Raw genomic sequence first — 12,421 nt, 5'->3', positions numbered from 1 at the left:
GGGAGGGAGTGAGGGAGGGAAGGAGGAAGGGAGGGAGGGAGGGAGGGAGGGAGGGAGGGAGGGAGGGAGGGAGGGAGCTAAGGAAAGGAGAATGAGAAAAAGAAATTAAAGTAGTATGGCTGCTATTGCATCCATCTGTATCTCCTTTGCCACTGTTGGTCTATAGGTGACTTGTGGGAAATTTGTGATCTTGCTACTTAGACCTATAACTTAAAATGAGAGAAAGAAGTCCAGTAAGGGGCCAAGAGGTAACTGAAAGGGCTAAAACACATGCCTGACACATAGAGATACCAGGTTCAGGTTCATTCCCAGCACTGAGGAATGCTCTCCTCAGCCCAATGGTGTATAGCCTGATTGCTCATAGCACCCCTGGATCCAGCAATACCACAACACCAGGTGTGTCCTGCTCGGACCTCCACATTTTGGGAAAGCACAAATCTGGTAAGTATATGTCTCCACATAATTAAAAAAATTTGTTGTTTAACTTGGTTTAACTAATGGCAAATAAACCATTCTTTGCTGGGAAATAAAAGTGAATTCACATTCCCATCATGCCTTAAAATATACACATAGGCTAAAAATCTCTGGAGAAATAAGTCTGAGACCTAAGACCAGAGATTTGAAGATTTTTATTTTTTGGATCTATTTGGCGATATGGTTGAATGCTTGTGATTTTGAAAAGAAATACAAACTTGACATGTTTAAGTTCTATTTTTTTGTGGTGTCTACTTTAGCTTAATCTGTGTGACTCTGGAGGTACACTGCTAAGCCACATTCCCTTCTTCAGTGTGGAAATTTGACAAAAAATATATATTCTGGGCCCAGAGAGATAGCACAGCGGTGTTTGACTTGCAAGCAGCCGATCCAGGACCTAAGGTGATTGGTTTGAAACCTGGTGTCCCATATGGTCCCCCGTGCCTGCCAGGAGCTATTTCTGAGCAGACAGCCAGGAGTAACCACACCACCGGGTGTGGCTTAAAAATCAAATATATATATATTCTATCTAGAAAAGCTAAATGAAACTGCTAAGGAATTAGGTTAATAATACTTCCACCCTATTTAAACGTAAGCATGGCAACTCACAGGAGATTGAATTTTGTATTTGATTTCAACTAGCAAGGCATAAATTATATTTAATTCCCTCATCCCCTCTCTTCCCTTGAATGAATGAGGTACAGTTCTGGAAAGGTAGCAGCATTGTTCAGAGACAAGAAAAGATGAGTTCCTCCTTCCCAGTGGTATGGCTGCCATTGCACCCATCTGTATCTCCTTTGCCACTGGTGGTCTATGTGTGAATAGTGGGAAAGTTCTAATCTTGTTTCTTAGACTCATGACTTTAGAAACCAATAGTAATACTAGAAAAACATTCAGCAGTGCTCTTTGTCAACTGTCGGTGAAAATCATGACTTCAGAGTTATGAACTCACAGACACTCAGTAGAATTTTTTGCAAATTCCAGGATCTCTCACTGTGGAAATTCACGAGTGCATGACCTGGGGAGCTGCAAGATACTAATAATATTAATTAGAATCACACAGCAGATGGTGATGATGCTTATGATGGTGACAGTGAAAGGAACAGAATTCAAAGGGAAGGGAATGGTAATAATGTTCATGAAACAGCAGCTGAAGCAGGAGGACAATGAAGATGCAAAGTTTCTGAAACCTCTTTGAAACAACAGTCCTTTGGAGTATTCCAAAGGCATAGATTGGTATATGTTCAAGATAAGATAATGATGAGTCTCTAAGTCAGGAAAGTCAGCCAGCCTTGCTCCCCTATTGTTATAAGACACTTTTTTGAACAATTAAGAGACACTCAGAGAAACTAAACCTCACTGATTTGGCTCAAAGTCAAGTCTGGAAGAAAGCTCTTCCATAAATAGTATCAAATAAATTGAAATGAAAAAAAAAAAAAGATGGTTGAAATTCACACATAAAGCTTTAGACTACTCAGGGCAGGACACTTTCAGTATCCCCATACCCAGACAAGTTCTCACTGCTCTGATCTATCTTTCACTCCCTACTCAAAATTCTTTTATTTACCATAAGCATCAAAATTATTTCATCAGAACTAAACAGGCCTTAAGATGCAAATGAATTTTCCTAGTCTCTGGATCATGAATCCTGGCCTTTAAGTGCTGATATCTAAAAGTTTACATGGAAGAAAGAGGTTGAGAACCCCTACTGGGTGCTCAGGAGCATATCATTCTTGTTGCTGGAAGAAAAAAAATAATAAAACAAACCCTCTGGAGTCGAGTGGGATGAGGTCATATGATTTTCAATGACTCAGAGGGGTTGAGGATGCATAATTTTCTTACATACGAGATATATGAAACCACTTTTTGATGTTGGGAAATACTTTATGTGACAAGAAATCATCTGTCATCGAGGTAAGAAATAAAGGGCAAGAAAATGGAGGATATGAGTGGCTATTAACAAAAGGTTCATAAGAGTCTCCTGATTACTTTGATACCAGATACAGAGCACTGGTCAAGATTTTTACCACCACCACAACCACTATTACTCCCTGCCAATGGGACATAGTGATCTAGTGGCAATGGAATGGACATAAAAAACTTAAGTGTAGTAAAAGTTTACCTTGCTCTGAGTGGCAATGCTATGGGAAGAGAAATCTATGATGATAATTAATTGGGGCAAAGGAAAGACCACAAAGTATGGGCACCATTGAAGAGTACACACTACAACTTTTGCTCTCATCCCAGATATAAAATTATTTCTGTTCTGCTCAAGAGTTAGGCTAAAGCACAAAAGTAACTAACAAAAAATAAAGACATAAAAGATGTAACATTGGGCTGTTAAGAAGGGAAAAATATTAGAAGTGTATGAAGGACATTATCATCAAGGATAATGTTTTCCTATAAGAGAAGCTACTGTCTCTTTTCTTTGAGATCAAAATCAGACCATTATCTGGGACATAAATTCTTAGAAAAACTCACCAACCCCTTTAGTATTTTTGTTTGACACCGTCAAAGCCAAGAGTAAAGGGTGACCCTCCTTTACTTAGCTTTAACCTGCCAGTTCACTCATCTCTGAGGAAGGAAACACCAAACTAATATCTCTGAAAGATGTACAGAAATCAATCATAGTTTAAAAATACAAGAAAATCAAACTCATACATTTCAAATGATATTGGAAGATAATGTAGAATCTTTTAGGTCAGAAATGATCTTCCAGTCGTGCTCCCCTACTGTATTTATGGGATCTGGGATGGCTTGGCAATTGAAGGCATTTTTCCAAGCATCCAGTGTAAAGCCATCATATAAATAAAACAAGGGAATTTATAAAACTTGGGATAGTGGGAGAAAGAAGTGCCAAGAGATCTAATAAATGTGATTTATGAGGTTGTTTTTATCATATTTTCTTGAAACTCAGAAGAGGTTAGTTTGGTTATCTCTGATCCTATTGAAACGCACTGTACCCCTTTAAGAGGGTGATTTCAAGAATAGGAAACCTATATCAGTAGGTCCTCCATCAGGCCACAAGAAGGTCAGAGAATAAAGGATCAGAAAAATTTCATCACATCTTTCTGCCTTTTAGAGGACTATTATTTGCTTTTGTGATTGTTGTGGGGTAATAGTAGCACCGAATGTTAGACATGAGCTTGCTGGAGTTAATACATATTACTATTAAGACCCCATAGTAATAGATACTTCTTTCCATAGTCATTCATCCCCCAAAAAGGACTTCCCAGAAAGTAACTCCTTGCTGGACACTTAATTTTCACTGTGTTTCATCCATTTTACTCTTATTATCTAGTGCCCATGCATCTCATGGTCTGCATGAATTCATCTCTCACAGAGATACCAGATTATTTCAGGCATCTTGGGAAGCTGTATCCTATAACATTTCTCCAGGGATGGCTAAAGAAAAGGGTCCTGGAAAAATCCAGAAAAAAATGTTTAGGGGTTCTTTGAGAGCTAGAAGCAATCAAAAGAGGAATCCTGAAGGCAGGCCTTTGGAGTGTGGCTGAGAAGCTAGATGTACAGAACCCTCAAGGTTTGTGCCTGCTGTTCATTGTATACATGCAAAGTTAGAAGCTCTCATGGTAATGCAAACGATCTTTCTCAGAGTAATGCAAATGAGCCAAGCTTTGAACCTGGGCTTATTGACTTTTGGCCCAAATCACTTTCCACTTCTTTTAGAAAATAAATTAAGTATTTATAAGTAGATCTGTCAAACAGAATATGATGGTTTCAGGAATGGAATACTTCTATATTTTCAGGAAGTCAGGGTTGACTTTATTTTTGATTCTGAACTTTCATAAAATTTGCTGGGGCTGGAGAGATAGCACAGCAGTATGGTGTTTGCCTTGCACGAAGTTAACCTAGGAGGGACCATGGTTTGATCCCCAGCATCCCATATGGTTCCCCAAGTCAGGAGCGATTTCTGAGCAAATAGCCAGGAGTAACCCCTGAATGTCACAGGTTGTGGTTCTAAAGCCAATATATATTTGCTTCATTTGAAGATTATCTTACATTTCTTCTCAAAAGTAGAAAGGTAACACTTTATATACTATTACTCATTATGGGCTGTGAACATAATAGAGTATTCAGTAGAATATTCTTTCAAGTTGACCTAAACTTATGCATGTTTGAGCAGCATGGATACCTTCTTTGGTAAGGAGCAATAGGATATAGAATGTCTCAAGGTGGTCAGGGGAATTATCTATATTCAAAATCAATAAACTTAGACAAGAAAAGGAAGTTTAGGAGTGAGGATTCTTAAACCATAGAGGTGGTTAAATATCTACCTTTTATTCCATTCTTTCTCTTAGGTAGCAAGTGTTTATGTATCCCACCAGTACTTAGTGCCAAAGAAAAATTAAAACATCAAGTTTATATGAGACTTTATAAGAGAAAGAGGCCTGCATGCCTACAAACAAGTAGAAAGAGTCCATCCAAGAATTGAATATGAATATGAGCATGTCTTCTTTCCAAGAAGATACAAAAAAAAAAAGAAGAAGAAGAAACTAAGTATTGGCATTGAATATTAGAAGCATCTTGGGAAGTAGAAGATACTGGGTACCCCTTTTCCTTTAAGAGAGAATTGGTGTTAAACATTTTAGTTTTGGATTTGGGTCACATCTGGCAGCGCTCAGGGGTTACTCCTGGCTTTGTGCTCAGAAATTGCTCCTAGCAGACTCGGTGGTTCATATGGGAATCGAACCGGGGTTCCTCCATCGTTAACCGCATGCAAGGCAAACGCCGACTGCTATGCAATCGCTCCAGCCCTGGTGTTAAACTTCTTGAGCATTTCTAGCCTTTTTTCTGTTTAGTTTTATATCACACCTTTCCTGTAAGAAACATAAAATATCCTAAAAAGAAAATAAAGTGTATGGGAGTTGCAGAATTGGACAAGAACCAGGTTGGGATAATGATAAATTGTGGTTTGAAAGATTAAGTGCTCATTAGTTTATTTTCTTCCTACTTATAATCCTTTGGGTCCACAGAAGTAAAGATGATCCAATACATAGTTCTAAGCTGGATGGGAACACTTAAATGCCTTCCCTACAAGTTTCAAGAATAGTTGGAGAGATTGCTTAACTGTCTGAAGCACATGCATCACATCCTAGAGACCTGGGTTTGAACTTCAGTATCACATAATCCCCTAAGCATGTCAGAAATGCAACTCGTAGGAATAGCCTCTAAGTATCACAAGGCAATACCCCTAAACAAAACAGAACAAACAATGCTTAAGGATCTTCAATCCTTTGTGCAGACTCACCTCTACTATGTCTTTCCTGGCAACTCACACTAGCATCTCTGCAGCAAAACATAATCTTCCATAAATGTCTTCAGTGATCTGAGTTTTTGACATCATTTTATTTCTAAGCTCATGGGAACAACCTTTGAACTATTAGAAATTCATAATAAATAGTATAAAAAGGAGTTATGTGTGTATATTTTTCTGATAACTCTTAGGAAAGGTGATATTTAGCTAACACTGGTGTTTTCTGTACCAAGAGAAAAGAGCAGGAAACATTTGAGATGATGGCAACTGATTCCACTCTTGTGAAATAGCAAATGCAAGAGTTTCTGATGGATCAGGAGATAGCCTCTTCTTCATCATTAAGAGAAAAAAATGTCTTTGGTTTATCCCTCAAGGATCTAAAGCAGAAGACTTGATTCTGGGAATGCTCCAAAAAGGTGCTTTCTTTGGAAGGGATTTCACTGCCCTGGTCATTTAGCTGGCAGAAACAACAGGTAATAAAGTGGATAGTGTGTTTTAACCAAAGCTGTGAGCTTGCTTGAGTCTAAATCTCAGATGCACAGATCAGTTCCAAGCCATGATATGTCCCACCACTTGTTTATTCTGCTCTGGAGCTCTTGGCTGAGAATGCAGGCTGAATGACTATATATATCTATACTCTAACCTCAGCTAGATCCATAGTTCTACTGTTCATCCCTCACATTTGTCCATGGAAAACTTCTTCCCAGGACCCACATATTTTTTTAACTTTTTATATATTTGTCAGAATTTTCTCTCTCCCTGTTTTCCACTTTGTGTTCTTGGTCAAGAGATGACTGTGGGGCCAAAGGGATAGCATGGAGGTAGGGCATTTGCCTTGTATGCAGAAGGACAGTGGTTTGAATCCCGGCATCCCATATGGTCCTCCAAACCTGCCAGGAGCAATTTCTGAGCATAGAGCCAGGAATAACCCCTGCCAGATGTGACACCCTGCCCGCCCCCCAGAGATGGCAGCATGGACAAGTCCAGGCTGACTCTGCCTCTCATTGGCCTGTGTGTACTTGAGAAAGAAACATGTCTATCGAACAAAACAGCAGAAAAACTCTACACAATGCTACATGCCAGTAGCATAAAGAAGCAATGAACAAGAAGAAAGAACTCAATAAGTCTGCTGTCATCTTTATGAGGAAGATTACAAATCTCCAGGAGTTGAGTTAACCTATTATTAAAACCAGGGCTAATTTTTTTTTAATTTTGCTTTGGATAACGGACTTTTAATAAAGATGTGCTTTATTTATTCTCCTAATAACTATTCATTCTATTCAACTGATCAAAATCAGAGTCAAAGAAAAAAACAACTTCTGTAACATTTTTCAAAATGTCTTCCTAGCTAACGTTTGGAAACTAGATTCTACCATTTTCTCCATTACTTTTCCCTCTACTTTCTGTTGTCTACTCCTGTCAGCAGATAAAATAGTCCGTGATGTCTAATAATTGCCAATGTGGAAGCCACTTCCAGCCTTTATTTACATTAGTGGCAGACACTTCTGGATACTTTTTCCATAAAATATTCATTTATTACATGTCATTTCTCTTCCAGATATTTCTGCTCCTCTATTCTTTTCCTTTTCTCTTTTATAGAATCCTCCCCTCCTTATTATTTTATTTTTTCCTCAGTTAACAGTGGAGGTTGTAATCTGTGGCCAACCCTTCATTATGTGGTTGTTCAGCATAGTTCCAACATGTCACTGTTTCCCATTAAGTTGTCAATTCTTTCAGGAGAGAATGTCTGTTTCTCAATTCTAGTCTCAGAATTGACACAGAAAGCATCAACAAAGGGATTAATAAGTTTAAAGAATGAAGCAATAGGGTATTTAACCTAACTCAGTGGAGTACAACGAAGAGTCTACAGTCTTCAACTGAGCTTACTGCTCTACTATTTACCATTTCTTTGACCTTCAATATGTCATTTATCTTCTCTATTTTTATGTTTTATTGAAATAACGTTTATATGTTTATATGGCTTTAATATATACAATTTACTTTTTATTTTAGCTTTTTATAAATCTAGCTTCTCTAGATATTTACTGCTTAACCCAGTGAAGAAATTACATGATTAATAAATGGAAGAAGGCGCAGTTTACATTTCCAATATATGTTTTGTTGAGTTGTAATAGTACCTCGTTTCTATTTTAATGGCATCACCTAAAGACTTAAAGAGGAAAGGGAAATAATCTAGTGTTAACTTTGAGTCACCCCCTGAGACTCTAGGACCTAGTAAGTGTTCTTTTAATATTTGATCATTGTGGATAAGAAAATTGCTGCATGTAAATTAATGCCATTGTGTGATGGAGTGTTTCCTATGGTAGAATGTATTGGGTACATATTAAGTAACAAGGGTTGTTCTCTCTGCCTGTGTGTCTTCTACCAGAGCCTCATGTTTCTTATCTTATACCAAGCATCTGTTCACATGTACCTGGCTCTGAAGGGTCTTCTCTGCCTAGTCCATTTACAACACAATTCTTCCAGCCTGAGGTTCTATTCTATCCCTTTACCTGTAATAATTTTGTTTATGGCAAATCTTTGTGCCTGTTGCAATAAAGTACAAGCAGTAAACTTTTGTACTTTTCATTTTTTATGTCTTTCCACTAGAACATGCCCTGGGAAGGCAGAAACCTTTTGGCAGTGGCATACCAACCTAGCCTGGGATCCAAGAAAACACAATTAGCACCAAATTAATATTCATAAAGTGAGTGGAAAGCATGATATTTTACTCAATTTTACCCACCAACCCTGTGTGGGAAGCACTCATATTGACCCATTTTATAAAATAAGAAGGATTAACATAGGATATCTATTGTATTAGGTATTTAGAATAACTGGATGAAGGAATGCACTGGTTTAAATGAAGATGCCTAGATCATCATTGGCCCCTTGTCTGTTGGGAGGGAAAGATAATAAAGAGAGTAAGATATTTGCCTTGCACCTGGTCAACCTGGGTTTGATATCCAGCATTCTATCTAGGTTGGATCTCCAGCATCACTTACGGTCCCTCGAGCACTGCCAGGAGTGATGCCTGAGTTCAGACCAGTAAGCCCTGAACACCACTGAGTGTGGCCCCAAAACAAAACTCACAAAACAAAAGGGGCCTGTCAAGAAGGAAGACAAGAGACAAATGGCAGTCAAGAGAGAGGTATGGTAGAAAATCTGGGAATATTTGTGAAGGATGTTGACACTGGTTTTGGAACCAGTGCTAAAATATTTTATGTTAAAATTCAGTTATGAATAACTAAAATTCTTCTTTTTCTTCTTCCTTTTTTTTTTTGTCCCCCAATTCACAATACAGACCAGGCAAAGGGCCTGGGTTGAGGTATATATGGGGTGCATTTACTGTACCTCCTCTTTCTATACAGTCAGTGTAAAGAACACAGTCTGTGTTAAGAATTGGGAGGCCTTATTTTTCTTTTTTTTATTTTTTAATATATATATATATATATATATATATATATATATATATATATATAAAATCATTCACCAGTGCAACATTCCCATGACCTTCCCAAGTGTCCTTCCTCTTTTCCAAGTCTCCTTCTTAAAATGGCGATAATGATATCTTTTAAATTGGGGATCCTGCTTTTTTCATAGAACCTTGGGACACGGATTACTTTATTGTACCACGCATTCCCACATTTTCCTATAAAACTAAGAAGAGAGGATTAAAGAAAAGATTTCCAAGTGGGGAAATAAATGAAGACAGAAATAAATAAGGACAAAACTAAATATCCAAGAGAAAGTCAATGATAATAGAATCGAGGGACCTAAACTTTAACAACCTAAACTTAAAGGGACTTATTATATTGGCAGGTCAGAGGGGCCAAAGAGTGATGATATAGGCTGCACTCTGGGACCATTAGTGAAGGGAGCTTGACTCTGGTCGTGGGAAGGGCCTTGACTCACTGTATAACTCAACTTCAACTATGAAGGATTCTGTTGATCACAATTGTTTTAATAAAATAAATTTTTAAAAAATCAGCTCAGGGGCCAGACGATGGCACAGCAGTAGGGTGCTTGCCTTTCATGCAACTAACCCAGGACAGACCTCAGTTTGATCCTCAGAGTCCCATATGGTCCCCCAAGCCAGGAGCAACTTCTGAGTACATAGCCAATAATAACCCCTGAGTGTCACAGGGTGTGGCCCCCCAGAAAAAAATCAGCTGAAATTTAAAAAAAGGGGGCAGTAAAAAAATAAAAGGCAGTAAAGTGACTAAGTCAGTACGTGACAGCGCTCCTTCATCTCCTCTACACCCCACCTCCACTACAGCGTCTAGTTGTCTATTTTCCCCAATTGGGCATTTCTGGGTTTCACTGGGAAAATAGTGAGGGGAGTTTTATATTTTTCTCCACTACAGAGAGAGACAAACACTTTCCCAGAGCAATAGCTAGTCATTCTCTGTCAATGCCGAGACCCCAGAGGAGAGAGATTTACTGAGCTATTGCAGGACCGACACAGATGAGCTGAGGAACTGACTCCTTAACTTTGCAGACTATGTATAATAAATCATTTTTTCATCCATGATGTCACTTGACTCTGATTTACGCTGTGATTCCCAATCTGCAGGAAAAGAAACAAAAGATTGAGAGGTTAAGTGATCTGTCCCAGAGGAAGTTTTCCAACTCAGTCTAGCTTCACCTTTTAACTTGTCTCCAGGGGTAGTAAACAGATTAGAGCCAGAAGGGGATAAGGAAACAGCCCAAGGGGTTCTTACAACCAGGGCACAAAATACTATTGTCATTTTTGCTGGAATAGAGCTTTCTGAAATACCAATTACTTGACCTGCTGGGCAAGGTTTACTCCATTTGCTAAGTTCCTCCTCCTTTTTTTTTTTTTTTTTTTGGTTCTGGTGTGTGTGTGTGTGTGTGTGTGTGTTTGTTTGTGATCCACACCAGGTGGTACTCAGGGATTACTACTGGCTCTATACTCAGGAATTACTACTCAGGAATTACTCCTGGCAGTGCTTAGACCGTAAGGTAGTGCTTCTCAATTATTTTCTGTCATGCCCCCCTAGGAAGAAGAAAACATTTTTCACGCCCCCCCCCCACTGCGCATCTGTGAATAGTATTTTTATTTAAAAAAATCTTTAACCTGCAAAAAAATTATATATATATATATATAAAATAATTTGAGCTGATTTTTTAATCAGAGGTGATGTCCGGAATAATGGCCACAATGAGCACGTTTTGCCATGCATGGCTTGTCGAAGCCGGGTTTGAAGCAGGACACAGCGACTCTCAGCTCCAGAGACATACAGAGACATAAACACGGGGCTTAGCTTGTTATGACAGGTTGCCGAGGTCAGTCAAGCCCCCTTCACGGAGCCTCGAGCCCCCCCTGGGGGCGCGTCCCACTATTTGAGAACCACTGGATGCCAAAGACCAAATCCTGGTTGATCTTGTGAAAGGCAAGTGCCCTACCTGTTGTACTATTACTTTGACCCCTCGCTTTCTGATCTTTAAGAAGATAGTAATGAAACAACAAATGGCCAAAGGAATCATAACTGAACATTTTGTCTTTAGAACTTTTACATGGAAGGTGGGACGAAGGGGTCCTTGGGACACTGGTGGAGGAAAGGAGGCTCTCTGGCATTGGGTGTGGTGTTGGAAATAATATAAGCAAGAAAAGTATGGTTAGCTTTTGTAAATCCAAGTACTTTAATTTAAATGATATATTTAAATTTAATTAAAATTTAATTAAAATAATATACTTTAATTAAAATTATGTATCTGTTTAATTAAATAGATACATACTTTTTAAAAATAGTTGGTCATTGTATTATACTGAATGTAATCCAGAGAGGTAGCATCTCCAGCAGGGTAGAGCTGGTATTTCTAAGGTGAATCTTGAAGCCAGGCAGCCATCTGACAAACAGCTCTCTGGCATCTTGCTCCAGGTGGAAATGGTGGCATCTTTGCATTGATACCTAAGTCATTTGTCACAGGCATGCTGGGCTTTACTAGAATCAGAGACAACTCTTACCATATCAAAAATTATATCAAAATGTTGATGAAACATTTTCTAATGGGAGTTTGGGTTTTTTTTTTATTTTAATTATGACAACAAAGATGCAAAGAAAGAGGACAGAGTAAAGTTACAGTGGAAGCACAGTCACCCATAAACAGAATTCTCGGTAATCCCATCAATGATATCCCAGCCTTGAATTTTCAGCCAAAGAACATTAAGAAAAACAAAACTGAACCCATGTACAATACAATTACTTTGTCCCTCAAATCCCCAGTTGTGGTACATACTATTTCTTAGCAGCACACAATATAATCTAAAGACATTAGACTTATGTAACTCCTTAAACATTGAGGGCAAATACATTTATCTAGTTTCATGCACATGGTTACTAGTTTAAGTTAACCTCAAAAGTTTTTAGTGGGTTGTTTTTCTTAAGGATTGGAGTCAAGGGAACAAAGTAAAAAACGGTGTTAGTGTGGCATTTGTTTGCATAGGCCCACCAAAATATAAGGGACATGGAAAGAAAAATTATGGCCTAAATACAAGGAGACCCTAGCCCTGAAGTTTTCTGGCACAGGACCGACTCTAGGCTCCAGGCAAACTAGTTTGTCCAATCCAAGTCATCGTCTGTAGTGGCAATACACCTCCATTCCTCACATAGTCTCTGTTGTTGGTATCATGCATCTGTATTAAAG

The 12,421-nt window shown here is 38.5% G+C and overlaps 1 non-coding gene across 1 annotated transcript; it reads right to left on the bottom strand.

Moving 5' to 3' along the window:
* Positions 1 to 9,028: 9,028 nt before the first annotated feature.
* LOC126031918 (small nucleolar RNA SNORA51) lies at positions 9,029 to 9,161 on the bottom strand. The gene has a single exon (XR_007503724.1). It is a non-coding gene; the product is annotated as a small nucleolar RNA SNORA51 (small nucleolar RNA).
* Positions 9,162 to 12,421: the final 3,260 nt, after the last annotated feature.

This window comes from Suncus etruscus, chromosome 15, assembly GCF_024139225.1.
Source record: "Suncus etruscus isolate mSunEtr1 chromosome 15, mSunEtr1.pri.cur, whole genome shotgun sequence".
Lineage (NCBI taxonomy): Eukaryota > Metazoa > Chordata > Mammalia > Eulipotyphla > Soricidae > Suncus > Suncus etruscus.
Note: the sequence above shows the minus strand (reverse complement) of the source record. Positions and strands in the feature narration are given on the sequence as shown.